Below are 25,821 nucleotides of genomic sequence, written 5' to 3'. Positions count from 1 at the left end.
ATATGTAGCAACTGCACACTGTTAGTTCACTCATCTGTTGGTTATAATTCTACAGTCCTTGCTTTTCTTTAGAACATCCTTTCAAATTCTGTTCCCTTTCATCTTAAAAAATATTCCCTGAGTTATCGTGATCTCAGAAAATGTGTTTAGAAACATAATGAATGGCTTAAATAATAATGGTATTTAGGAGTGGTTTCTGCCAAAGTCTATCTACAGTATCTATTGTCTTAGCATGGGAATCATTAAAAAAGTTAATAGGTGAGCTTCTAAAAGTAAAGGGAATTTTGCTGGTTACTTCAGTGATAACAGCATCAAATCTAGTGTTTCATGCATTTGGGAGCGGACACCTGCTAAGTGCAGTTCTTACACATTTCTTTACTGCAAATGTTAAGAAAACCTGGGCTTTTTTATGTTTCCTCAGAAATGTTTTTCGAGAACAAACCAAAACAAACAGAATCGAATTGGTCTTTTGTTGGTTGCTCCGCTTCCCCAAGGGTCCTGGGCACTTACTGACACAGCATCTGTCTCAGATGCCATTGAAGGCATTCAGCCCCTAACTCCTCTTCCACTGGCTTTCTTTTATATGGTGGTATTTGACAAACTCATAGAACTGCAGTAGAGGAAAGGGGAAAGGCATCTTTTGAATAGGGTAAAAAATATTTGATCTTCTCTCCACGTGACTATCGGTTAAAATTCTCAGGAACCTTTGTGCACTGTTTCTACTTAATCAGACAACAGGACAAATTTTGTGGGGGGAGGGAGGCCAAGTATCTCCTTGTCTTTTCATTGTTATTAAAATTATTGTTGTTCCTGCTATTAACAACAACAATTGAAATAATCTCTGTAGGATTTAAAATTGAAAGCCTGCTGAGGTCTGCAAGTCTTAGTTCCCTTTTACTAAATGTCTGTTCAGAATTAGACCCTAGATTTGCGCTGCTCAGATGGAATCACGTTTTCACTAATTTTAAAGGACAAAACAAGTGAATATAGTTTCTTCAATAATAAAACCTGTGAACTAAGACGAACATTGGTCATTGGAGGACTGTCCCTTTAAACCATCTGAGGTGTTTATTTTGTATATGAAGAAAGACTTTGCTGCGCTAAAGTAACATAATCCTGGTTGTGTGTAGAAATGGTGTGTGCCTGTGTGGAAGGGGGAAGGACAGTTGTTCTTTTTGTCCTTAAAAAACAGTGTTCTTTTTTATAAAAAGATTTTAGTGTAGCTCTCTGTATTCTTCCTCACTATAGAGAAACCCAGTGAAATAGTATCTATTTCCTCAGATTGCTGTCCTAGATACCATAACACCAAATGGGCAGTAGATGTGCTAAGTTAGAGGGGATTTTTTTTAATCACCTTTGTGGAAGTGTTTGTTCTTGTATCTTTTCTTCTTCTTAATAAAAGGGGGAAAAAAAAAGAAAAACTTCACAGAATAGTAAACCTGAGACACGGATTCAAGTGCCAGACAGTTGAATGAACAGGATAATCGGGGTATTTTTTTGACAGGTGCGACAGCCTGCCTATGACTGGCATTATAATCATTACCATTTTAATAAGGCTCTAATAGGGGGGCCGATAATTCAATGGGGTGTGAGGATCCTAATTCAACTCCCAATCCCACATGAATGTGCTAGAATTTGTGGGCTTTGTTTTCCTCTTTTGTACCCCTGAATGCAAATAATTACTGGCTATAGATTCAAAAATTCTTAGAACTGGAAGCTAAATTAGCTCTCCTAATACTGCACAAGAATGTCAATACTCAGGGGGGAAAAAAGGAAGTAAGTGGTTTTTGGTTGTTTTTTGCATTACACTTGTGGTACTGCAAAGGTTCTGAAGCCTAAGTGGTTTGGTTGGCAGCGTGAATAATACCAACACTGTTTCTAAAGGATATGCAGCTCGCTTTTTTTTCCCCCAAAGGAAAAGTAAACCTATTTGTATGAAAATCATTTCTGAAAAATCATATGCGGCTTTCTACCTGCTATTTTGGTTGATGTTTCCTTGATCTATTGCGGATGTGCTTGTCCACTCTGTATTCTTTTAGCCTTGGTTTCTGGTATGTTTCAACATCTGTGACCGTACTTTCACAGGAGCCCTTCAGGCCCTAGCATAGTCCGTTTATCCCATTCAGCTGATCTTACAAGACAATTTCAAACACCATCGCAGCGCAATTCAGGGCTGGGAGCTGAAGGCGCTTGGTCCTTCCAGAAGCTGCTCAGCACCTGAGCAGGATCATTCTCTGAACTTACAAGCAGACACCAATCTCTGCTCATGAGAGTACTTATATTTGTGTCTAACAGGCATATGAACAGTTGCTTTTAAATCCAGGGGGCTAAAAGGGAAAGCAGCCCTTCCTGCAGGCTGCTGCTGACTCCTGCCATGTGCCTGGCTCAGCACAGACAGGACTGGGCGATTGGCAGTGGACCCTCCTCACACCTCTCCTCACTGAGAACCAGACTAAAAACCCAAGGGACTTACACTGGGCTTATGCTTTTTTTTTTTTTTTTTTCCCCTCAGCAAGCCTATGCAAAGAATTTCTCCATTTATTTGTGATCAATAATACATTTTATAATTTACAATTAATGAACAGCAGTGCTACATGGGACAGGACTTTGAAAAAGGGAGAGGGATATTTCCATTTCTTGCAGCTGGAATTGGCTTCTCCCACCAGCTATTTCTGATCCCAAATTAGCTGTGGAGTCTTGCCATGATGTCAGCCCTCTTGCTCTTTTTGCACACGTATTGCCTGATGTATAAGGAGTATAAGCAGTGCCTGATGTATAAAGGAGTAAAAGTTAAGCAGATGCACTTTATACCATGTAAAAGCAGGAAATAACTGAGGTGGATGAACTGATATGGGAAAACCAACCTGAACCTTTGGCCCAAACTGAAATGCAGAGTTTTGGATGTTTGCCAAAATCTGGTTAATCTTTCTCCCTCTGTCTTTTAATGGTATTTATGGTTTCTCTGCACTTCCTGATTTCAGCTGGGTCCAAAAGTAGGAGACTGAAATATCATTGAAGAAGCTATTCACAGTGTTTCCAGCTGGCTAGGACCATGGAATGAAAGATCTCTCACAATAAAGTCTGTTCTAGAAGGATTTTTGCCCAATTTCTATCACGTAGAGATTCTGATAAGCAGCCAAGCTGTTAGAAAATTATCCTAATTAAATAGAAACTTTGAAAATATGCCCACCCACAAAATAACCCCTGTCTTTCACCTGGGGAACCTGTGTAGGGAGAATTCATTAAGTTTCTCTTTTGCCTCTTTGTTCAAAAGATGTTATTCTTGCTTGAGCCTGGAAGGTTCCTCACTGAACTGATTTGAACACAGGCTATCTGTGTTTCCTTTGAGATGTTTTTTTGATGCATTACAGAGTTTCATGGACACTGAGTAGCAATCCTAGATAGCTGTTGTCTTGACAGTTAAACTCTTCTCAATCACATGGTCAATGTGAGAGTGAGACAAATGAGCATTTTACCTATTGTAAGGGCCTGTCACTCAAGACCGTGGTCTCAGCCACAAATCCTCCAGGTTTTCTGTCTTGGTCAACTAATGACATTTGAGTTACCTCAGAGAGCTCTAGGGAAGCACCCTAGTGCTTATTATTCAGGAAAACTACTGTATGAAGACTTTTTATTCTTAGCTCTCAATGAAGTGTCCCCAGGCGTCCTCTTTATTTTGTAAGTATTGGTGTAGGGAAGACTTTTTACAATCTCCTTGAAGTTTATACTTTTTTACCTTTTGAACCTTCAGCTCACATTGTGTACACAGGATTTGTAACTGTTGATTCAGAAGAGAAAATATCACAATCCAGATGTGGAAGTGTTATGTCAGCCCTGATTGAAAGACTCCTAAGCATGCTTTAAATATTTGCTGTTGATGCATGAGAAGAAAAAAAGGATTTTATTTATTTTTTGCACCCATGTATATCATCCATGAATTCTTGATCAGCAGATTTAAACTAGGCATTGGACATCTTGGTTAAAGCAGACTAGCTGATGCCTAATAGCTGTCATTGTAAGGAAATGCCATATTCCCTCAGGAAGAAAATCATGTGAATTGGAAATCATCAATGTATTTCCATATATTCTTCATAATACCTGGAGAGACCAGTTCTTCATCGCATATAGTTGGATTTAGGTTAGATGTTGTCACAGAGCAATGAGAGATGCTGGAACAGGCTGTGAGACAATCTGTATGGTGAAAAGCAGAACCTATAGCTGGAGCAGTTAATCTTTTCCCTCCGACCTGAGTGAGCTCTGTAACAAGGCAAAGCTTACCTTTTGTTGGCAATATGGCCAATTATTTTTGCTGTGTAACTGTTTTCCCTTTTTGGCTAAGAAGATTGTTGAAAAGTATGTAAAGAGCTGACTGAGGAACTAGATGTCTTTCTCTTCTTTAGATCTTGTTCAGTCTCTCTGGGGGGCTGGGTAAAGTCCACTGGTTTGGTAGATGGTCCTGAGATATAAAAACCTGTCCCTGCTGTTTTCTAACTTGCCTCTACCCGGGACCATGCGATGTGGCTGATTTACTTTTAGTCACTGACAGATATCTTTATTCTTCTGTCTTAGAGATGACCAGATGCTGTGTTGGGCTGGCTCTTGTTCTGTACGTGCTGTCCTTGGGGACCCTCTGTGACTCCATCTTGTCACCCCTTTGGTTCAGTGTGTCCATGGGGTTGTTAGATGAGGTAGGTAGGGGCCAAGGAACTCTCCTGGTGGCAGTTCTCAATCTCAGATTCGTTAGCTCTAGTCACTGCTGCTGGATATTGCACTTTTTGTTAGCTATCAAGTTTGAGAGAGACCTAGGCAGGGATGAGAAGCATTTGGCTGCGGCTGGGGAAAGCAGCCAGAAAAGTTGATAAAGATTACCTCTGTCCAATACATTGAGTCTGTGCACTCATTATTTGTGATTCACTGGGGAAGGTTTTAGCCCATGGAGTAGGAATATTCAGACCAGAGCTTCTGCCAGGTGCTCTTAAAGCAAGAGAATGCAATGTCTTCAGATAAACTCATCACCCAAAGAGTAGAGACCATTCCTTTTGCATGCCAAGTTTGCTATTATCATCATTGTATAACTACCATGTCTAGCCAGAAGCCCAGAGCTAAGCACGGGTCTAGGGCAGTTGTCTTGTCCCAAATAGCTTAACAGTCTAAGAAAAAAAACACAACAAGCCAGAGGAACATAAGGGAACAACATTTGTCTGTGCTGTGGTGATGTGAATGTGGTGGAGAAATACTGGTTCTAAACTGAGACTGTTTGTTTAGGCTTTTGAAAAGAGAGCAGAGGGTAATTTATCTTGTTTTACAGCCTTCCATGAGCTCCCTATTGCTGCTGCCAGCCTGTGGCTGGTACCAGAGGTAACTGGTTTGAAGTACATTGGGAATTTCTCTTGTGGCTGTAAGGGAAACATAGTCAATAAAACAATGCTGGCTTCCATGATCTGCAGTTCTCTCCGAGCACCAAGGGCCTGACCTCTGCTGAGCATTTTCTTCCATGCAGTCCTCATCCTGCATGCAACCTCATGCAGGTTTAATGTATTAGTTTTTGACCAGAAAAGCCCTAAATGATTTGAAGGATAACTGTTTGAATTAGATTTCTTCTTTGGGTCATTTTTCAGCCAGGGCACCAACATGAGACAATCAAGCAGATGCTTCTTTGGGTTTAACAAGAACAGCTGCCAGGCTGAAGTTCATCAGGAGAGGCCTGAGCTGCTAGAACTCTCTGCATTGATACCAGCCTGAGGAGTCCATCCCTAGTATGAGACACTAAATGGAGCAAAGCTTGGCCCTGCCTGATGAGGGCAGAAGGGGGAGGGGAAGAGGGACAACAAGATGCTGACTTTCCCTTTCCTCTTTCAGGGATCTAAGTGATATATAATGTTGTTTTGCTGATATTTCCTCACATTTAGTGGATAGCACACATGCTTGCAGCTGGAAGATATGTTAGTTAAAGTTCCCTGCAAAATACTGAAAAAAACACCTATCTGGTAGATTTTAATAATGTTATCCAGGCCCAAAGGATTATGATGCAGCAGTTAAAAGATTTGGTTCTTGCCTTTGCCACTGGCTTGCTACTTAGCCCTGAGCTTTTAGCTTCCCTCTGCCTTAGCTTCCCCTTGTCAAAGCAAGATCTAATACTAAACTGTCTCTGAGAATATCTATTCATCAAAGTTCATAAAGTGTTTTGGAGACAGACCCTGGCACAGAAGGTGCTGCTGTTAAGCGAGCTGTTGTAAAAGTTTTGACCATTAGCATTCACTCTGATGAGTTAGAAGTAACTGTTTTTCCCTGTCTAAGGTGCTGGAAGTTTCATTGTGTGAAGAATTTAGATTAGCATTAAATACAGAAGGTTTTAGAAATCATTCACCTTGAAGATTGGCAAAACTGGCATATTCACAGCAGAAGTGAAAGACATGTTTTATCTGTGTCGTCCTTTGTAATTATGCTGCTGAATAACAGAAGTATTATCACACCAGGGTTAGTGCCAGAGGATTACCCAAAGTTTTTCAAATGGGATGGTAAAGTGGTGCAAACAGGTGCACAGACAAAGAGCAAAAAGAGGGGGGAAAAGTGAGAGAAAGAAAGCTGAGGCCTTCTTGTTTCAGCCACATAGCAAAATTAATGGTTTCTCTAAATGAATAGCATGGCTAGATTACTATTGAGCTTGTAAAATTGGAGGAATGAGTCAGATTCTTCATTTCACTCCTATTTTAATTTAAGCAAAGGAGGTCAAGCTTAATTGTGCTTCACCTCAGAAAAAAATCTTTTGATTGGAATAATTTTGCAGCAGACAAAGTTACTCATAAGAATAATATAGTCTCTGAAATCTGTTTGCCAATAGCTCACTCTGCAAACTGGATCCTGCTAACCGAAACTTCTCTTCAACGTCCCACATGTGCTTATTCAGAAAGAGAGAGGGAGAAGTTTCTAAATGGAGTTAAAAATGTCCTTTCAAGTAAAACAACCAACATAAGCATGTGGTCCTTGTTATTCTTTTTGGAGTTGCCCTCTTAATCTGTCTATCTTAGTGTACTAATTTATTTGTGTACATTAGAGCCATCAGAGCATTTCCTAATCACTTCATCTCAGAAAATAAGTGCATATGTTTGCACAGTTCCTTCTTAAGATTAAACTAGGAGGTTGTTGGTGCCACTTTTTGATGCGAAACACTGTATTTCAAGAGATGTGTTTCAGTATTTACTGTAACTTGTCAAATACTGAAGTGTCCAGGGTTAAGGATTTGGATGAGGATGTGTAAGGGAATTTGGAGGGGGGCGATCTGGGTCTTCTTCATGGAAAGATCTCTCTTGTATGATTGCTTTGGGAAAGTTTTGCAGTGGCAGGAAGCAGGACTTCAGGGATTTTGGTCCCTGGGGAAAGTGGCCCCTCTTGCAGATTTCTACATTACCTCCATCTGTTGGGCCATGCTGAGAACAGCATATTTTTGCTTATTGTTTGCCCTGTGTGTGAGGGAAACATCCAGGTAACTACAGACTGGTTACTATCACCTTGCCACATGAATGCCATGAAAGGTTGTAGGAGCTCTGAGTGGATGAGTAAGGGGGAGTGTGACAGGTCTGAGACGACATGTTGATGTTTTCCCTGACACATGTGCTATTGTGAGATTTCTAAGCAAGACCTTGGAGCCTCTACACTGCATCTATGGCTTTGCTTTGTTAATTAGAGGGTGGTGGTCCTTGAAAAGAGAGCTCCTGAGAACAGTTGGTAAAAAGAATTGTTAGCTTAAAGTCTTAAACTGCTGGTCCCTAAATCATGTGGTGTGAGCAAACCATGCTGGGTTAGTGGTTTCATGGGTATGCAAATAAACAGCAGCCTTGTGATGCCCCATCCCCTGTGCTCTCCTGTTGGCTCTGTTCTTGTGCATCACTAAAGGCCATTGAAATTGCACAAGTCAGTGCTCTCAGCAGGCTCAGTCCCCTGCTGGCTCACAAGAATGGGGACAGCAGGGAGTTTAGGGGCAATGAGTACACATGTATGTGCTCGCTCCACATGCGTGCCCTGCCTGTCATCCCAGCAAGACCTGTCACCCTTCTGATTGTTGTTTTGATCCTACTTCTTCAGCTGACATGCTCAGAGTCCTCCAGCCATTGCTGAGAAGGATTGACACTTTCCTGTCCCAGAAAGAGCTGTGAGATAACATACAGTAGGCTCAGCGGTGGATCAGATTAGGTTTCTATCTGAATTTAAAGTGGTGGCATTGATTTGGTGAAGGTAACTGACCATTGCTGTCTTATTTTGCTTGTGTCAGAATGGGGCCAAGAGGGGACATCCAAGATCAGGTCTTGGTTTAGAGAAACTCAGAACACAGAATTCGTTTCCTGTGAATAACTTTAACATTTCTGTGGATATATCTGAGTAAATTGTACTTCCTTATGGCTTGGAACAACTTTACTGAAACAAATGTATTATCAAAACAAACTATTTCTATATATATATTTTTTAATTCAGTGAACTCAGTTTCATTTGGCAGGATCTGTATTGCCTGATGGGCAAGTATTTCATTTGAAAATGCAAGGTAATTCATTTGAAACTGCACAGTTCTCAGGACAGTTTGCAGTAAGTGGCTTTTTCATGTTACTGGAGTCCAAGCCCTTTGCAAGATTTCCTAATTCCTGTGTGATACTGCAGTACTTGCAATCAGCAGAAACATCTAAGATAAGCCAGTCTTTAATTAAATATGGCTAACAGCAGAGCTTGCCAAGTGAGGTTTTTCTGCCTACTTACCTACCTTCTGCTGAAATTTGATGCCTGGACATGCTAAGGTTCTTCTGTATTCCTCCTTTTTAGCCTGGTTCCCTAGGAAGCGATGCTCGGGTAAGCTGGCTCTAGGACCCTCTTCCTACCAGCTCTCCCTAACTTTTGCACTGGGCTGCTGGGTAGAGGAGAAGCAGCCAAATGCATGTCTCTTACTGCAAGAAAGCCTGAAACCTGAGTGCAATTATACTATTAACAACAGAGAATCTGCACACGGGTGAGGGAGATGCAAATGTGGGACTCCTGCTTGTCTGCTGACACAGCGCTTCCTTCCTTTGACAGCTTGTGGATAGCTGTGTTTTGTGAGTGTGTTTGACTGAGGGCAAGGAGGCTGGCAAGATAAAGTTTGTTGTAAGGCTGAGAAGGTCATTTACAGTTTTCTCTGCAATTTCTTAAAAAAAAATTTTTTTTGTTCATTCTGCATGACCCGGATTGCTAGGGGACACAAATCTGTGGTTCTTCATAGACCACCACAGACTTCCATCAGCAAAATGCCTGGACCACAGAAATTGCCTTGATTTTGGATTAATGTGTTTGTAGGACTGATTAAGTAGAGCTAGGAAGGGAAAGATCCTGTAGGGAAGTTTTCCAAAAGCAAAAAAAGCCTCAACTACTAAACACCTATTTCTTAACAGAGGCTTAAACAAGCTGACCACCTAATGACCAATTTAGGGCACAGAGATTTTCTCCCTAAATAAATAAAGATCACTTGATCAATCAAGCTGAGTCCTATCCCTTATATAGCATGTAAAACATTCAGGTAAATTGTGCTTCACAGAAGTGCTATATGACAGGAGTAAGTTCAGTATGTAGAGCACGATGCTTGTCACATTAGCACGTAGAACTGCATCCAGAAGTACATTGAGAGCCCTGGAAAATATGGTTAATGGAGAGATGGATCTTTGGAAAAGAAGAACACTTGCTTACTTTTGAGGTACAAGGAAGTAAAGAGAAGAACAAAAGTGATGGCTGTCAAGTTGCCTGGTATGGCACAAAACGTAAGGCGCCCCAGCTGCTAGGAAAGTGCGATGGAGGTATCATTATGCTGCGCTGCCCTTGCAGCAGGCAGTGCATTCGCTACAAAAGAGCTGGACAATGCAAAGACATGCAGCTGGGAGGCACCCTGACACGTGGGGGCTGCGATGATGTGTGCTGCCAGCGGTGTCGACAAACCGAAGGCTCTTATTATCATTTCTGTGGTCTACTTCGAACCGCAGCCTGCTCCTTGTTCACAGTGCATGGGGAATACCCTGTGTGCCCAGAGGGGTTTGGTTTTCAAATCTCTGGGTGAAACAAAGTTTTCACGCTTGTATACCAAGGGAGGAAGGATAAAAAGGAGACAGGCTGGGTTTAGCTTTGCTTTGTTTTGCTGTGGGCTTTTTTGTTTGTTTATTTGGGTTTTTCTGTAACTGTTCCTTACTTAAAAGCTTTTTCTGGAGCCATTTGAAAGAATTTTAAAATTTCTTGTCAGTGTATTTATTTTAAAAGGGATAAAATATAGAAATAGCTGTATTCTAGGCATAATCCTCTTTCATCTTTCACAGCTGCCTGGAGCTGAGGTATTGAAGGTCAAACCTTGGGGAGATTAGCCAGATGAGATCTTATCCCACCTGCACATGATCAGCTGTTTAAAAACGGGTGATAAATACCCTAGCCTGCCTCATTGCTCCTGAATTTACTGTAGGTTTTCTGTGAGAACAGGAGTATGTCTCCTAGATCCAAATTCAACAGTGCTGACTGCTAATTTCAGCTGATCTCCATATCTCTGTGGCTCAATTTCCCAGGAACACCTCCTTCCTTGCCCCCTTTATCTTGCCTATTTGGACTTTCAGCTCTCTAGGACCAAGGCTGTTGCTCACAGTGATGTCTTTATCTTAAAATGGCCTGAAATACTGTACTTTCCCATACTGGGCTCTGAAGGCATGAACAAAAGGATGACAGGGTTGCTGAGAAAATCTGCTTTGGGAGTTCAGCTTCATCCCCTGGCCTGGTGAAGTGTTTGTCTGCTTACTGACAGGTTGTACTTGCTTTCCAGAAAAGTTTTCTAAAATGGATAAAAGCACTCCACCTTACCCTTGTTTATTCCCCCTGTCCCCATGCTTATTCAGGGTCACAGACTTGCTGCAGGAGACTGTACAGCAAAAATGGAAGTGAAATGCAATTTTCTTTCCTCCTCCCCCCTTTTTTTTTTTATCCATCTCAAATGTGGTCCTGCACCTGCAGTGTCGACTTCCTCCTCCAGCCTCATCAGTGACTCTCAGCCTTAATTTGGAGGGATTGAACTCTGCATGGGGGAGAGGTCAGCTCAAGTCTTGCCTAAGTGTGTCCCTACTTAGCTGTGAGATCCCATGCTCTTTTTGAGCGTAATGGTCTCATCGGTTTCAGTCCCCTGCTGACACACAAGGCTGGAGCTGGTAGGGGAACAGAGAGATGTTGCAGTGTGTACCCATGCGTTAGCTGCCCTTGCTTAGCCGTCTCTCAAAACAAGCTCAGCTCCCTTGCTTGGTTTTGTGTGGGTCACTCGCCTTGGCAGCAAGGATAGATAGTGAATGTAGAGAGATGATATAGCTTTTTTTTCTCTCTCTATACTGCAGGTGATGTTAAAAACACGTAAAAAATGTTATCAAATGTTGCTATGTGATTTCTCAGGCTGAACACAGGATCAGGATGATGTTAGGATGACCACTGGACCTTAAGTGAGTATTTTGGTGACATCCTCTGAAAGTGTCAGCCAGAAAGCCGTGCTCCTAAACTCAGTATCTGAGATACAGGGCAAGTGGATATGCTTAAGCAAATGGTCTGCTCATGTGCATAGCCAGAGATTGATGTGTGCACACACTTGTACACTCACACACTCTCTCTGCATATTTGCAGACATGAATTTAACAGCTGGACTGAAGTCTCTTTGAAATTCTGGCTCCTTAGGGTTTCTTTAACTCTCTTCTTGTGACTTGCTGTCCAGACACTGTCACAATTTCCAGTGCCTCCTAAGCATAGACCCAGCAGTGGAAGGATGTAGGAAACAAATGACCTTCCTCCTTAGCTACCTTCTGCTGCTGGTTTCATGCTGTCAGATCCCAAATACTTCTGGATCCTCAGCAAGTGCCTTTAAAGCTCTCCTTACGCTGTGAGTAATAGCAAAGTGGATTTATCTAGAGGGATTTTAATTACCCAGTCTGAATATGTGACTAAGGATAAACTGTAGCATTTTACTGCACTGTACATTAATGACAAAAGGAGATGTAGGAGCTTCTGTGTCACATGGAGACAGCAGGGTGGGGAACCCTCTCTTTCCAGAAGCAATTCACAGGTGAAGGGTCTTGTGTATGCTTTGTACAATCTTTTCAGTATGCTCTTGTCATCTTCCCGTGTGAGCTGGTGTAGTATGGTCAAAATATCTGGCTGGAAGCACTGTAGCTGCCTGCCCCTCAGCCATTCCCACCTGTAGACTTAGGGACAGTCTACAGGTCCTGCTCCTGTGACTCCTTTCTTTCCTGCCATCTGTCTTCAGTAGCATCTTCCTATCATTTTTTTTGTCTGTTCTGCACAATTTAACACCAGCACTTTTGCAGAGTATGGGAATATGCTATCTTCCTTCCTTCCCACCACACGTACTCCTCTTTATGCCAGAGGGACATGAAGTTATTTTTTAATGCTACTTGAAGTTCAGATGCTGAAAGGTGTGTGTTTCTACCCCTTCAGTGGGAGCAGAACACTGAGTTGCATTTGGATACAGACTTTTATCCCACGATGTCCCGGTGTGGGCAGTTTGCATCATCAAAGAATAAATTAGAACAGTCCTGAAGCCTCTCTGTCTGGTGCTGAGGGATAGTCTCACCCTTGACTGCCCTTGGGATTAAATGGATAAAAATGGCCCTGCCACCCTGCGCCACGCTGGGTGTGAGCTGTGACTCGCATCAAGACAGCCTCACAAAAAACTGACATGATTAATGGAAATTACAAGTTTAGAAATGGCCAAAGCTGAGCAGAAACTACTAAATAAGACTAATAACCTCCTTGTTTTCCAGCAATTATTTCTGTGCAACATCGACTCTCAGTCCCACAGCATCGCACTGGAGCAGTTTTTAGTAGAGCTGAAAGCAGGAGGGGTAAGTGAAGAAGATGAGGGAGCTATGACACATCTGGCAGCTGGATATCTTGGATTTCCTAACCTACCTGCCCCTCTTTTTTTCTCATATTTGTTATTTTTATCACTGCCAACAGCTGGATGATTCTAGGACAATGTGACAAACTACCCGAACACAAGTAGGAAGAAAACCAGAACCTTTCGAAGATTTCTGGGGTAATGTTTTCCTGTACAACCCATTGTGGTAGTGGTGTGGTAGCTGTTTGACTGACTAGAATCTCTCTCATTCCTTACACCATGAATATACCCAAAGGTAAGCTGCAATGCATTCATCTTGTTATGGTGTCCTGCGGGAGTGCGTCTGAGAGGGCCTCCGCTGCTGACATCTAGGTTAACATTGACTCTGTGCAAATGTACCTTTTCAGAGGGAAAGGTGCCCCTAGAAGAAGGGTTTGTGCATTGGTACTTCTGAAAATATACCCAGAGATTAAACGTACCAGTGTCTGAAGGTATTGAACTGATACCAAAAAAGAGAACAGTTTTATACAGGGCTGTGGAGATTTTCAGAAATGCCTGACAACCACAATTGTTCTTAGCCTCTATATTTTATTTACATGACTTCATGGTAATATCTTAGGCTTAAAAAAAAAAATCCATTGTCTGCCATTATCATATATATTCAAACAAACAAAAACCTGTTGTACAGAGAATGATAATGGCAGGAACTGACATACTCCTTCTTCTCATTTATCTCAGCAATGCAGTCTTAGTCTGGTGACTGTGATATTGAGTATTGTCAGGTTGGGTTTCCACTAATTAATGAAAAACAGGCTGAAAGCACAAAGGATTAATTTTGCCTATTCAATCTGATCACAAACATTTTGAGAATCTGTTTAGATTTTTCTTGAATGGTGTGAGGTAAACTGAGATAAACAACATCTTGTTTAGGGTAGTCAGCCACAAAAGAGATGTGGATTTACCTAATGGGGTCAAAATTAAGAAAGCTGAGTGTTGTCCTCTGGAGCCAGACAAGGCTCTTATCTTACAGAGAAGGTTGATACTGTGGCTCTAACAACTTTAGAGGCACTAAATAGCCCTGTGGTTTTAAAAAGGCAGCTTTTCTCTGCCTTCAGTGGGAGTTTTGCATTGCCAGTCTCAGGTGCATCTAATGATGCCTACTGTGTTTTTGTGGCAGCCACAGGTCCTCTTACAAGATTTTGCTTTCAGCATAATGCGAAGCATCCAAGTCAAATTTGCAGATGATGAAATCAATGTACTTCACCAGTGAAGAGTTTATATCCAGACCTTATTGCATAGTATTAGGTGTCTTTGATTTATACTATAATCAGAAACCAGCAAATACATAATTGGCATATGTATTACTGCAGAATGTGCATAAAACACAGTTCTCCTAGGTCTAGGCTTTAAATATATACCTAGGCTGGTGCAGTAGCACTAAGTGAATTGCTGGCTCTAACGAAAGTTATGCACTGACTTAATTACATGTTACACCGATCAATAAAGGGTGAAAACAGTTGAATCAATATTTTATTGCATTGTTGTAAACCACGATTATAGCATATTTGATTAAAAATGGCTCACAAATTTAAAAGCATGTAATTGAATCAAAGTCTGAATAACTGTTGTGTGTACTTCAGAAACAGTTAATACCTTCCAATTGAGAGGATTTGTTTCTAATTAATATAAAAGCTGTTTATTTAAATCCTAGGCAGACAGTATTTAAATGCAACAGCAAGTCACCTGGGAATTCCATCTAAAGCACATTGTGGAAAGATGTTATGTTGTGCTGAAATAAATCCAGCATGAAGTAACTGTACCTGTTTCATTCCAAGTATATAGTTCTTCTGTGCATGTTCTTTTCCTCCCTCTCCCCCTTCCTAATACACAAAACCATTTTTGGCCTAGTTCCTGATTAAGGAATGATGTAAGCTACATCATTGCTGCAATTTCCTGTACTTTTATTGTTTTTCATATCCTCAACCATCCACGGACAGCTCTTGTTTTGAAGACATGTCGTGTATGTACAAAATGAAAGACAAGCTCTGGCTAAAGGAACACACAATGTAAATAAGCAAGGAGGCACACAGAAACATGCAATGTGCTGGCTAACGACTTATGGATTTAACAATTACTTGTTTCTACAGCTTCTAGAAATAATTAGACCCTGTTTTTGTTTTCTGTTCTCTTGTTAGAGCACTTGAAAGGGTCTTGTTTTGGTCTTTTCTGCATTTTTGTGAGGTTTGGAGGGGGAGTACAGGTAGTGGGGGATCAGTTTCCAAAGCTCTTGTAACCCTGTCACAAGAAAAGTCACTGGAATTTTTCATTCCCTGAAAAGGTGGTCTGAAATAAATATCATTTTGATGGAATTTTTAAAACTTAAAGAACACATTTAAAAGGTAAGAATCTTTTTGCACAATCTAGACTGAAAGAACATGAAAAACCTTCATAATTTTATGTAAGTCCACCTTTCACCAGCAGCACACTCCTCATCAATTTCTACCAGATCCCTCCATTTTCTTCTCTCCAATTTTTTTTCCATTTCCTCCAACCTCCTCCTTCTCTGTCCAGATGTGCTGTGGCGGCAGCTAGGCCTGCAGCTCATCCCAGCTCATCTGAGGATCAATCTGAGCCAAAGAAAGTCAAATGTGCTGCTGAAAGGTGGTGTTGGTAACTCTCCACTCCACCTGTAATTCCATGAGTGGGTTGTGAATCTTAGAGTGTTTTTTTTTTTTTTTTGGGGGGGGGGTAGAGGGAAAAAAGCTATTCTTTACCATCTGATGGTTTGGGCTGGGGACTCTGGCGAGGTTTGTGAAGGGAGCCTGAGTAAGGAGCCAGCGCTGAGCAGTTCAGTGACACTAATTTTTAGTATATTGCTGATGGACAAGTTTGCTGCTTGCAGACTTGGTGGATGGAATGACTTTATTTCATTTTCATCTGGCATAGTTGCAATGGTAGTCTCAAATTTCGTTCTTTCCTTCTTAACTGAATGCTAAAGTGGTGCTTACTGGGAAATTTTTCCTCCCCATACCTTCCTCTAAGCCTCACCACAAGTTTGAAGCCAGTTTTGGGGCCCAGGGATGAGTGCTCTCCAGTTCCTGCATTCAGCCCAGAGATGACTGCACTCGCAGGTCAGGGAGAGAGGTGCGAGTGATATAAATGGGGGTTTAGCAGGCAGGCCTTTTGATGGCACATAGCATATTCCCCTGAAAAATAACAAAGCAGGTCCTTTACCCAGGGGAGCTCTGTTTCTACAGGGATTCCCTGCCATGGACGGTTTCCTTGGTGTTTCTGGAACCCCTGCAACATACAGCTTTAAGGAGTCTCAGAAAAGTAAGGCCTGATAGCGCAGTCGGTAGAGAAGAATGACTACATATCGGGACCAAGGAGGAAGGAATGTTATGGTCCTGGCTCATGGAAATGTTTGCCATGTTGTCAATTCTTATTTACAAGGAATAAGTGGAGCAATTTAGGTAACAGAAGAATGAGGCAAAGCCTCATCCGTCTTTTTTTTTTCCCCACCTATATAAAAGTATTCCCAGTGCCTCCTAACAAACCTGCTTCTGCACATCTCTGTATTTTCCTTTTTGTTGTGCCTTTTAGCAGTCAGCTCACACTGTGCATTTTAGGGTGGATGTATTGCTAAACAGGGGAAAACACTCTCCTGTAGAAATGATAAATCTGACTGTAAAAGAGGCCCAAGCTCTAGATGAAATGCTATTGGATTTTGACCATTGTTTGAAATATAAGAACAACAATTCATCAGTCTTTAGGATGCCTGGGCTCTAATAGTAAGCTGGGTAGCTGGTGGCATGGAGGTTATTGGAAAGCTGTGCACTGTCTTCAGCAAGACTTGGAATAGGTCCTCCATAAATTGCAGGTGCACTAAATCTGGTTAGGCCTTTTCAAGTTCAACTACATGTCTTGGGGTGAATCCAGAAAGAATCACTGTCCGTGATCAAACATTGATATATTGACAAAGCCACTGATCTTACTGTAATTTGAGTCATTTATGAGTCTTTACTCAGCAGCGGTTTAGAACCATGCTGACTTAGAGACTGAATTATCTCTGTGCCTGGAGAGCAGGTGGCTGGTCAATGCTCAGGTGGGGATTATTGCTGCCGACAGTGTTAGAAAGCTTGCTTTGCACCTGCCTCCTCCTCATAACAAGCGTGTAGATAAAAAGAATCCGGTTCTCTGGCACTGCCAACCAGCTCCTCCAATCTTTCAAAAACAAATACTCAACCTTGACTGTAAAATAAAACAGAAAATAAGAGTTACCACTGCCTTCTGTTGACTGCTGATTGACCTGAGCACTCTCCAATAGTGAACATAAAAGATTAGATATCACTTTCCATACAGGTGTTTAAGCAAACCATTTTTCTTCTTACTGGGAGACTGAGTTGTTCAAAGTTCTGAAAAATGTCTGTGTGCAGCTTTACAAGTGTACTTAATAAAAGAGAGCATTGCCTTATGCCTTCAAAGGTGGTGATTTACAATGACCTGTCTAGAGTTTCCAAAATCAAGTTATTCTAAAGCTTAACAGAATGCACTGAAAGGGGATTTCTGATATGGTGTGTTTATTTACAATGCAAATACTGCAAATACAGTGCAAATGCTTTTTACTAAGGTATTATTCAAAGTTATCTTTCATAGTAAATAGCCAGCGCTACAAGGGATGGGAACTTAGTGTTGTCATCTTCTCAAAGATTGACATAAATTGACAGAAACTCCAACAAAGTGGAAATTCTGTGTGATAAAGTCAATCCAGTTGACATCAGAATGAAGGTTGAGTTTCTGACTCAGTATAAATAGATGCAGTTTATCAAAAAAGAACAGCATCCTTGGCTGTCACACACAAGTTTGAATCCCAAATTCAATAATGGTCTGTAGTAAAAAGCTATGAAAAATATAAAAATATAGAAAAAGACATGTCATTTCAGACAAGAAAAACTTCTCAAACCGTGGCAACAGTGTGGAAAACAATTCATGAAAATATTTTTGTAAAATCAATTTGCAACAAGATCTGACCATTTCTGTTCAATAAAAGCTATGCTATGTGCTCACACCTAAATATAACAGTCTCTTCTGCTTTGTTTCTTTAATGCTTTGCTGTTCCCCAAAATACTGGGCTCCTCAGTTTTCCCTTCAGTTCCATTAAAACCAGTCTCTTGCAAAAATTAGAGATGGAGTTTTTGTCCCATAATGATGGGGACAATCAGCCATTACTGAACAGATATCATTGCAGGTAAGTTACAGTGTGCCAGAGAAACTATGACTGGATGAATAAGACTTTATAAACTGGCACTGAAGAATAAAGAAAAAAAGATGGACTTGGCTTCAGTCTCCAACAATAAAAAGAAAAGAGGTGGTACCTTCAGTAAATGGTGAGCCTGCTATAAAAAGCCCATCTCTGCACAACTTAACTCATTCTTGCAGGCAGAAGTAGAAGGGCGAATATACTCTTCTTTTTTGCTGTGGTATTTCAGAGGCTAACTGTCCTCATCTGAAAGTATTTATTCACCTAACAGTTGAAAGAAGAGAGCCATGTAGAGATTTCTACCTGAACAAAGACAGCTTTTTTCCAAATTGAAACATGCTGTTGGTTGGTTGCTGCTGCTCTGACTTATACCCTTGTGGCTATTTAAGATCAAGGACAAGTTTGTCCTTTACTTCAGCAGTGTGTTTTCACATACTGTACTGTGATACAGAGTGGCACCTGAAGAGAGACCGTTTCATAATTGCGAGATTGCTTCAGGGCGTGGCACTGCAATGGGTCAGGGTGCAGGGGGAAGCTCTTGAATCCTGCACGCAATGTTAGGTCCAGGCTGCCCGTTGAGGGCCTCCATGAAGATGTTCTTCAGGGCCGCCTGACCACAGGTGTGGACAGACGTGGGATAGGGCCGAGACAGAACATGAGCTCTGAACAGCTGGCCCCTGTGCTCCCACCTGTGCCAGCCCCAGCAATTCAGAATGTCTGCTTGCGGGCACAGGGCAGTCATGCGGCAGCTGGGTGGATGGGCAGCATGCACCACGGTCACAGCTAGTGCAGCACACACTTTTTCCAAGCAATATAAACACAGCAAATAGATCTGATCCCTTGATGAGATTCATTTCAGATGGCTCTGTCTGAAATTGTATTTTCTCTCTTTCACGTAGTCACTTTCTATCCTGCCTTGGGAGACAATATTCCTAGTTCTTTATTGGACATTGATCCTAAAAGGTTTTGCCTTCTTTCTTGATTGTACTGAAAATGCTTTCTTATGATTATTCTCTCTGTTACCAGCTTCTGAGCTAATGATTTGGACTGGGAGGTAGTCATTTGTCTTGTCAGGCCTTCGTACCTCTTGCTTTCAATATTTCCTTTTTAATGAGCTATACAGATCACAATTGCCCATCCGTCTTTAAGAGCAAAGGATTACGGCCTTCTTCAGAGTTCACTGCAGTATCTCTATTCAGGAATTACATAACTATTCTTCAAAACAGAGACACATTTGCTAAGTGAGGACCCACTGTGGCCTTTGGCCCATCCTAATCAGGTGTTCATTATTACTTTGTATAGAGTACCTGCACTGTAGACCACTGTTAGCAGCAATCAAATACAGTTGTGGATTTTTTTTTTTGATTAGGATGTTTCAATTGCTTGTGATTTATCTAAGTAGGAACAGATCAGCTGGAGTTGCTTACAGCACATTCCACCCTTCAGCCTGGGATACCCAGGTTGTTTAGTCCCAGCCAAGAGCATGGGTTTGAACCCAGAGGTCCAAACAGTAACTGAATGCCCTACCCACTAGACTGTACAATGTATATATTCATTTGCTGGGCATGCTGCACTCTCTATCATTAATCTGCTATTCACTAGACCAGAGTTATACCGACTTCCAAGTTTGTTTGTGCCTTTGCTCATATGGATGTGAGAGATACATGTCCACTTCTCCCTTCCAATAATACAGAGCAGAGATTGGCCTCTCCAGTTTCTTACATTTCTGCTAAATATTCTAGCCCTTCTGCTATATATCCTAGCCCTGCTCTTTGGGCAGGAACTGGAGTCCTGACTGCACCCTACCCCCACGTGCTGAGCAGTGTAGAGGGGGAGGTAAGCCGCTTAAGGGACTGGGCTAGGGCAAACTTGCTTCCTCTCTGAGTCAACGCCAGCTTGGGCTTTCCAGCCTCTCACTGCATCCCTTGCTGCACAGCTCTGTGCTGCCTGCATTCAGCCCCTATAGGACTGATATGAAGTAGACCCAAATACTAGGTGGTGGCCACAAGTTTGAAAATAAAAATGCAGTCATGAAGTCAGTGGCTATCTGGTATTGTGTTTGTCATGTAGGACTATTGCAAAGAAATTTAAAAAGTTGAGAGGCAGCAGTAAATGACTGGAGCAATAAAGTATCTGTTTCTGTTTCAAACTGTCCAGCAAAGATAATACAAAAAACAAGCAGAAAATGAGAAGCAGGGAGGACAGTAGTGTGTCTTACACTCTGCAGGCTAGGCTTAGCCTCAGGGTGGGAGAGATCATGGCTGTATTGTGAAGCAGCTCAGTGAAAGGAGACCCTGTTGGCACTGAACTTGCTGGTCCAAGCCTGTGCGGGTACTGACAGTGTGCTGAGCCCAAGCTAATATGCCTGGCCAAGAGGAAGAGCCTGTGTGTGCACCAGACTGATAAAACTACTGATCGTGTTGCAAGTGCCACTGTGTGGCATTGTGCTGCTCCACATGGACATACAGCCTGTGTGGCACTGTGCTCCCCTGGGCTCTGTGGACATACCTCTGTTTCAGACTGCCTGGGAGACTGGGAGGTTTGCTTGTTATGAAATGGTGGCAGAAAAGCTTCCCTTCTCCCACCTTGTGTCTGTTTAGGCTGTCAGATCTATCTGCTGTAACAGTGAAAGGGTTGTACCTGGCACATCCACACTCCTGTAAGTTTTTCTGGTTCATATAGCATTGCTAGTTCAAGAGTTGCTGGAGATGTGATGCGTGGAGTGTTTATGGATGGCAGAACACCACAAAGTGTCTCATGGCCACAGGACAAAATCCTCACTCTGAGCAATACTCCCACAAAGCCTCAAACCACTCTGGTTCTTAGTCATGTATAAACATCCCAGAGGACTGCCCAGACATAATACCTGAGAATCACAGTTTAACACTGTATTCAGGCCCACAGTCATTGCACTACACGGCTTGAGGGCTGGCCAGGTGAGCACTGCTGCATAGCATCCAAAAACTGTTACTTCTGCTACTGGAAAAGGTGCTGTTGAGATAGAAAAGAGTATCTGTATAGTTAATCGGTAACCATATTGACTAAGTGAGTCCTTGATGTGGAAGACGTTAGACCAAATTTTGCACCTGAAATCTGTGAACCTTGCACTTCCTTTAAACCTATGCAGCATTAGCATAGCATACATCCACTCATGGTCAGTCTTCTGATGCCTTCTGGTGTCAGGGGCCCTTCAGATCTGCCCACCAGTCACAGGAACAATTTCTACATGTGACTTCAGAGTCATCCTTTTAATCTGTATGAGTTTGCCTTGCTAACCAAAACCAGAAGACTCAGCTCACTGAGTCTTGCTATCAAACAGCCTCTTGTGTGGTCAGGTAATGAGCAATGAAACTCAGTGAACTTCAGCTGCTGAGTCCAGAAGACACTAAGCACTCTTCCACAGTAACATGTTCACCAAGACCCACAACCACATTCACCTGAAAGGTAGGGTTAGAGTTTCATCTCAGACAGGTCATCACTTTGGGAATCTTCTTCACCGGCTAAGGAAGAAGGTCTTCTGTGGCTTCATGCTGGTGGGACATAAGGGGAAATATTACTGCTATGACCTGTATGCCCCTGGAGGGTATGAGTAGTTAAAACTGTACATGAGAAGGCATTACCACTACAGAGTAAGTGACCATACATTTTGCTGTCCTTTGGCACAGTGTGGAAGCAAAGCTCTTCTTGATGTGTTTAGCTGTAAGAATGGTTTCCAGGTAGGTGCATTTCCTAAGCATTAACATCAGCTCATTTTAAAAATACCTGCTTCGAAATAGGAGCGACTCAGCGAGGATTTTGCATCCCCCCTTTTGTTGGGAAGTGAAAAAACCTCAAGCATGGCTTTGCCTCTTGCTCCCAGCGATACTTCAGTGCTTTTCAAGCAGAGCTACGAGAACACCGACCGGGGGGGGGGGGGGGCACTGTTGCAGTGACCGCTGGAGCAGGGCGAGGCGGCCGCTACCGGGGCCAGGCGGGACCGCGGCGGCGGCAGGGCGGGCGCTGTCCGTGGTGCTGCCCGGTGCGTGTGCGCGGGGGTGTGCGCGTGTGGTGGGATGTGTGTGTGTGCGCGCGTGTGTATGCATATGTGTCCGCGTGTGTGACCGCATGTGCACCGGTGTGTTTTTGCGTAGCTGCGGTGAGTATGGGTAGGTGCGTGTGGGTGTGTGCGTGCACAGGGGTGCATCTCTGTGGGCGTGCGTGCATGTGTGTGCGCATGCATGTGGGTGTGTATGGGTCTGTGTGTGCGCATGTGCATGTATGGGTGGTTGTGGTGTGGGTGGTGGCATGTGTGTGTGTATATACAGATGTTAGTGTGTGGGTGTGCTAGTGTGTGCTGTGTGGGTGTGCATGCATGTTTGGGTGTATGTGTGCATGTTTGTATGCACACAGTTGTGTAGAAGTATGCCCTTATGCACGTGGGTGTGTGGTTCTGTGTGTGCAAGGGTGGGTGCATGTGTGTGCGGGGTGCATCTGTGGATGTGTGTGAGTACCTGTGTGCATGCATGTGCAAGTGTGAGGGTGTGTGTGTGTGTCTGGATATGTGTTGGTGTGTGGGGGGGGGGTGAGTGGGACAGGTACACACGTGCTCTTGTGTGTGTCTGAGTGCAAGTGCATAGGGCTGTGTTTGAATGTTTACATCTGTGCATGCATGTTGGCATGTGTATGTGGGTGCATGCCTCTGTGTGTGCATGTGTACATGGGGTGCATGCATGTAGGGGGTGCATCTGCATGTGTGTGTGTGTGAGTATATGTGCATGTGTATGTGTTTGGTGGGTGGGTGTTTGTGTGTGTAGGCAGAGGTATGTGTGGGTGTTCATGCCTGTATGTGAAATCTCACATGCACTCAAAAGCACCTGCATTCTCACACAGAAGGCTGGATAAGTAACAAAAGATTTTCCCAGTGAGCAGATATTATAATACCACTTAAAATATGTACTTCCTCAGTGGTGGATTAATGAATTTGTCACACAGAAAAGTATATACTGCAGTGATAAAATAGTGAGTTGTTAAAGTTGCAAACAGCACCCAAAAAAGTTGTGATCTTTGTTTGTCATAACTGCAGTTCTCTGAAGAAGCCAAAACATCCAGTTCTATTATTCATATTAAAAGTCTTATCATTTTTATTTCTTTTGCTTACAGACACAGAGTCAGACTCTTAGTGCAAGTGTCAGAAGTTCCTTACAGGTCTCTCGTTATAGATCCCAGATATAGATATCAGGATAGACGAGCCTAGCACAGACAAAACAGTATGAGCTACAGTTGCCTTGATATCCCTCTTCTTCCACTGTTAGAAATACTACTCAGAGAATGAATAGAAATCACCTTTTTAAAATAGATTGAACTATTTCACAAACTTTCAAGTGACTCCAGTAATTATTTCTTCTCTACTTGACACTGGCAGAAAGCAGTACCTGTCCCATTAGTTATTTTGATATTTTCATCACATAATAGAAACGCTACTGGCTATTTAATAACTCGCTGGAAAAAAATCCTGTTTGCTGTATCCTGCCAACCTTGATTCATTCCTGTGAGTACAGGCACAGATGCCGGTGCCATTTGCAACCCCAACATGGAACTGAATATTTAAACTTTTTCTGAGGTTCTAGAGGAACCAGCCAGTGAAGGCAACCTGGCAAAGGTGTTCAACAAAACCCACCTGAGAGCCAATCAGATGTGTCCCATGGCTGCACTTCACCTCTGGGCAGTGTGTCTTCTGTTACTTGTGACTACAGCCAGAAATACATTCCTGGATCTCTTAGACAGAGATGCAGCCTCCTCACTCTGTTGCATATTGCTGGTGGCACACACCTCTTGATGTCCATGGTGCTGCTCCCTTGTACCTAGGTAACCCATGCTGAATAACAGTTAGCCTAGCATGCATGTCACTGACTGCAGAATATGCCCCCCACCGCCAGGCAAATGCTAATTTTGGACAGAAATGCCATCACTCCTTGGGGTGGGATGGCTCTTCAAGGAGAACTCACAGTCCATGATAGTTGTTTTCAAATCACTTCAGCTAGCTGAGTTACCCAAATGCAATCACAGCTAACTCACAGTGGAGAAGCCATGAGCCTTTTTCTGTGTGTCTTCCTGTGGGTTTTCATGGTGTCATATGGGGCCAGATTCTTCCCCAGGATCTTAGTGTAGGGAACAGAGCAGAGACTCTGGGGAGCTATTTTGGTCTGCAGGATTCCTGCAGCCGCTGCCCCAGCTCCGGCAAAGGCTGGAGCATCACTGAGGCAGCTGCTGATGGGCTTTGCACTCACTGAGGAGCTGGGGATGTTGTTCTAGTCACCTCAGTGTCCTCTTGGTTTGAACCTTTCGGTGTCTGTATGCCGACCTTCGTGTGCTTCTCATCTCCTTAATGGAATGAAAAGGCCAAATAGTTCTTGCCCCTTCTTTTCAGAGAGCAGTGCATTTTGTTTTCTACCACAAAATAAACAGGTAATCATTTCATCATTATTTGTTAGTTTGGCTGATTTTTTAATAGGAATCTAGGGCAATTGCACCCAGCTCTCAGAGATTCCTTACAAAACCTCAGGCTTTAAATACTGATTTAATGTTGGGAAGGGAGGGGTGGAGGATGAAAATTCACTTTGGTCTCTGAGTGATTGGCAAGATTGACAAGTGGATATATATTGTGCTGCCTAATTACAGGGAAAGCTACCAAATGATCAATTATCCTTTAGTTTCATCAGTTTACTAATATGACGTTTTGGATTTATGTCACCATCAGATAGCACATTTGACCAAGGATGAAGACTTGGCCAATCTCAGGGACAGAACCTGCTCAGCTCTGTTCCCTCACCCAGGACCTCACAGAGGGAGGTGCCTGAGGGGACCATGAGGTTTTAATTCTGCTCCCTCACCTTAGCAGCTGCATGTTGCCAGGCGGAAAGTAAATATAGGATGTGTGGGGAATTAAACACAACTGAAAATCCATCTTGATCTGCAATTTAGTTCAGGATTTATGGTTTTAGTTAGAAACCAGGAAAACAATAAACAGTAATACTCCCCCCCACCCCGCAGCCCTTCTAGGACTCCCGAATGAAAGAAAGGTATCAATTGTAGCTACTTATCTGGCCCATTGCCTGGAAACATCACACTCTAATATTTTATTCTCCACCCCCCCCAGAATGTAAAAAGGGTGGTTATCCCTACTTTACAGATGGAATCTGAAATACAAGGAGGCAAACTGTAGGCCCAGTTTCCAAAATTTTAGGCCAGGGCCCCATCTACTTGGCTTTTTCAGCTTGTCTTTCACTGTAACACACCTCTGTTCATGCAGACTGAACTCTGAGCTCCCCCCTTTCCCCTTTGACACATAACTTTTTGACAAAGGTTATTAATCAGGATCTGAAAGGTAAATAGCACTTTTCATAAAAGTATCTCTGTTGAGACAAATATTGCTCCCTGAAATCAGACTGACAGCGGCAAAACAGCTGAAGACAGTCTGAAGCCTCAGCACTGCAGGACTCGTTAGGAATATTACTGTCCAGACCTAATGAGCTACCACTGATCCTAAACAATGTCTCGGACAAAAGACTGGAGGGGGATTGGCTGCCCTCATCCTGCTGCCAGCAGACTTCTGACAACCCATTAAGGTTATAGCTATTCAGGCCTGTTCAGACAGCCTTTTATTTTTTTCTTCCTAACAACTCTCACCTAATGAGCAGACAGT

The sequence above is a fragment of the Apteryx rowi genome, unplaced genomic scaffold, assembly GCF_003343035.1.
Source record: "Apteryx rowi isolate R43461 unplaced genomic scaffold, aptRow1 scaffold_133, whole genome shotgun sequence".
Taxonomy (NCBI): Eukaryota; Metazoa; Chordata; class Aves; order Apterygiformes; family Apterygidae; genus Apteryx; species Apteryx rowi.
Note: the sequence above shows the minus strand (reverse complement) of the source record.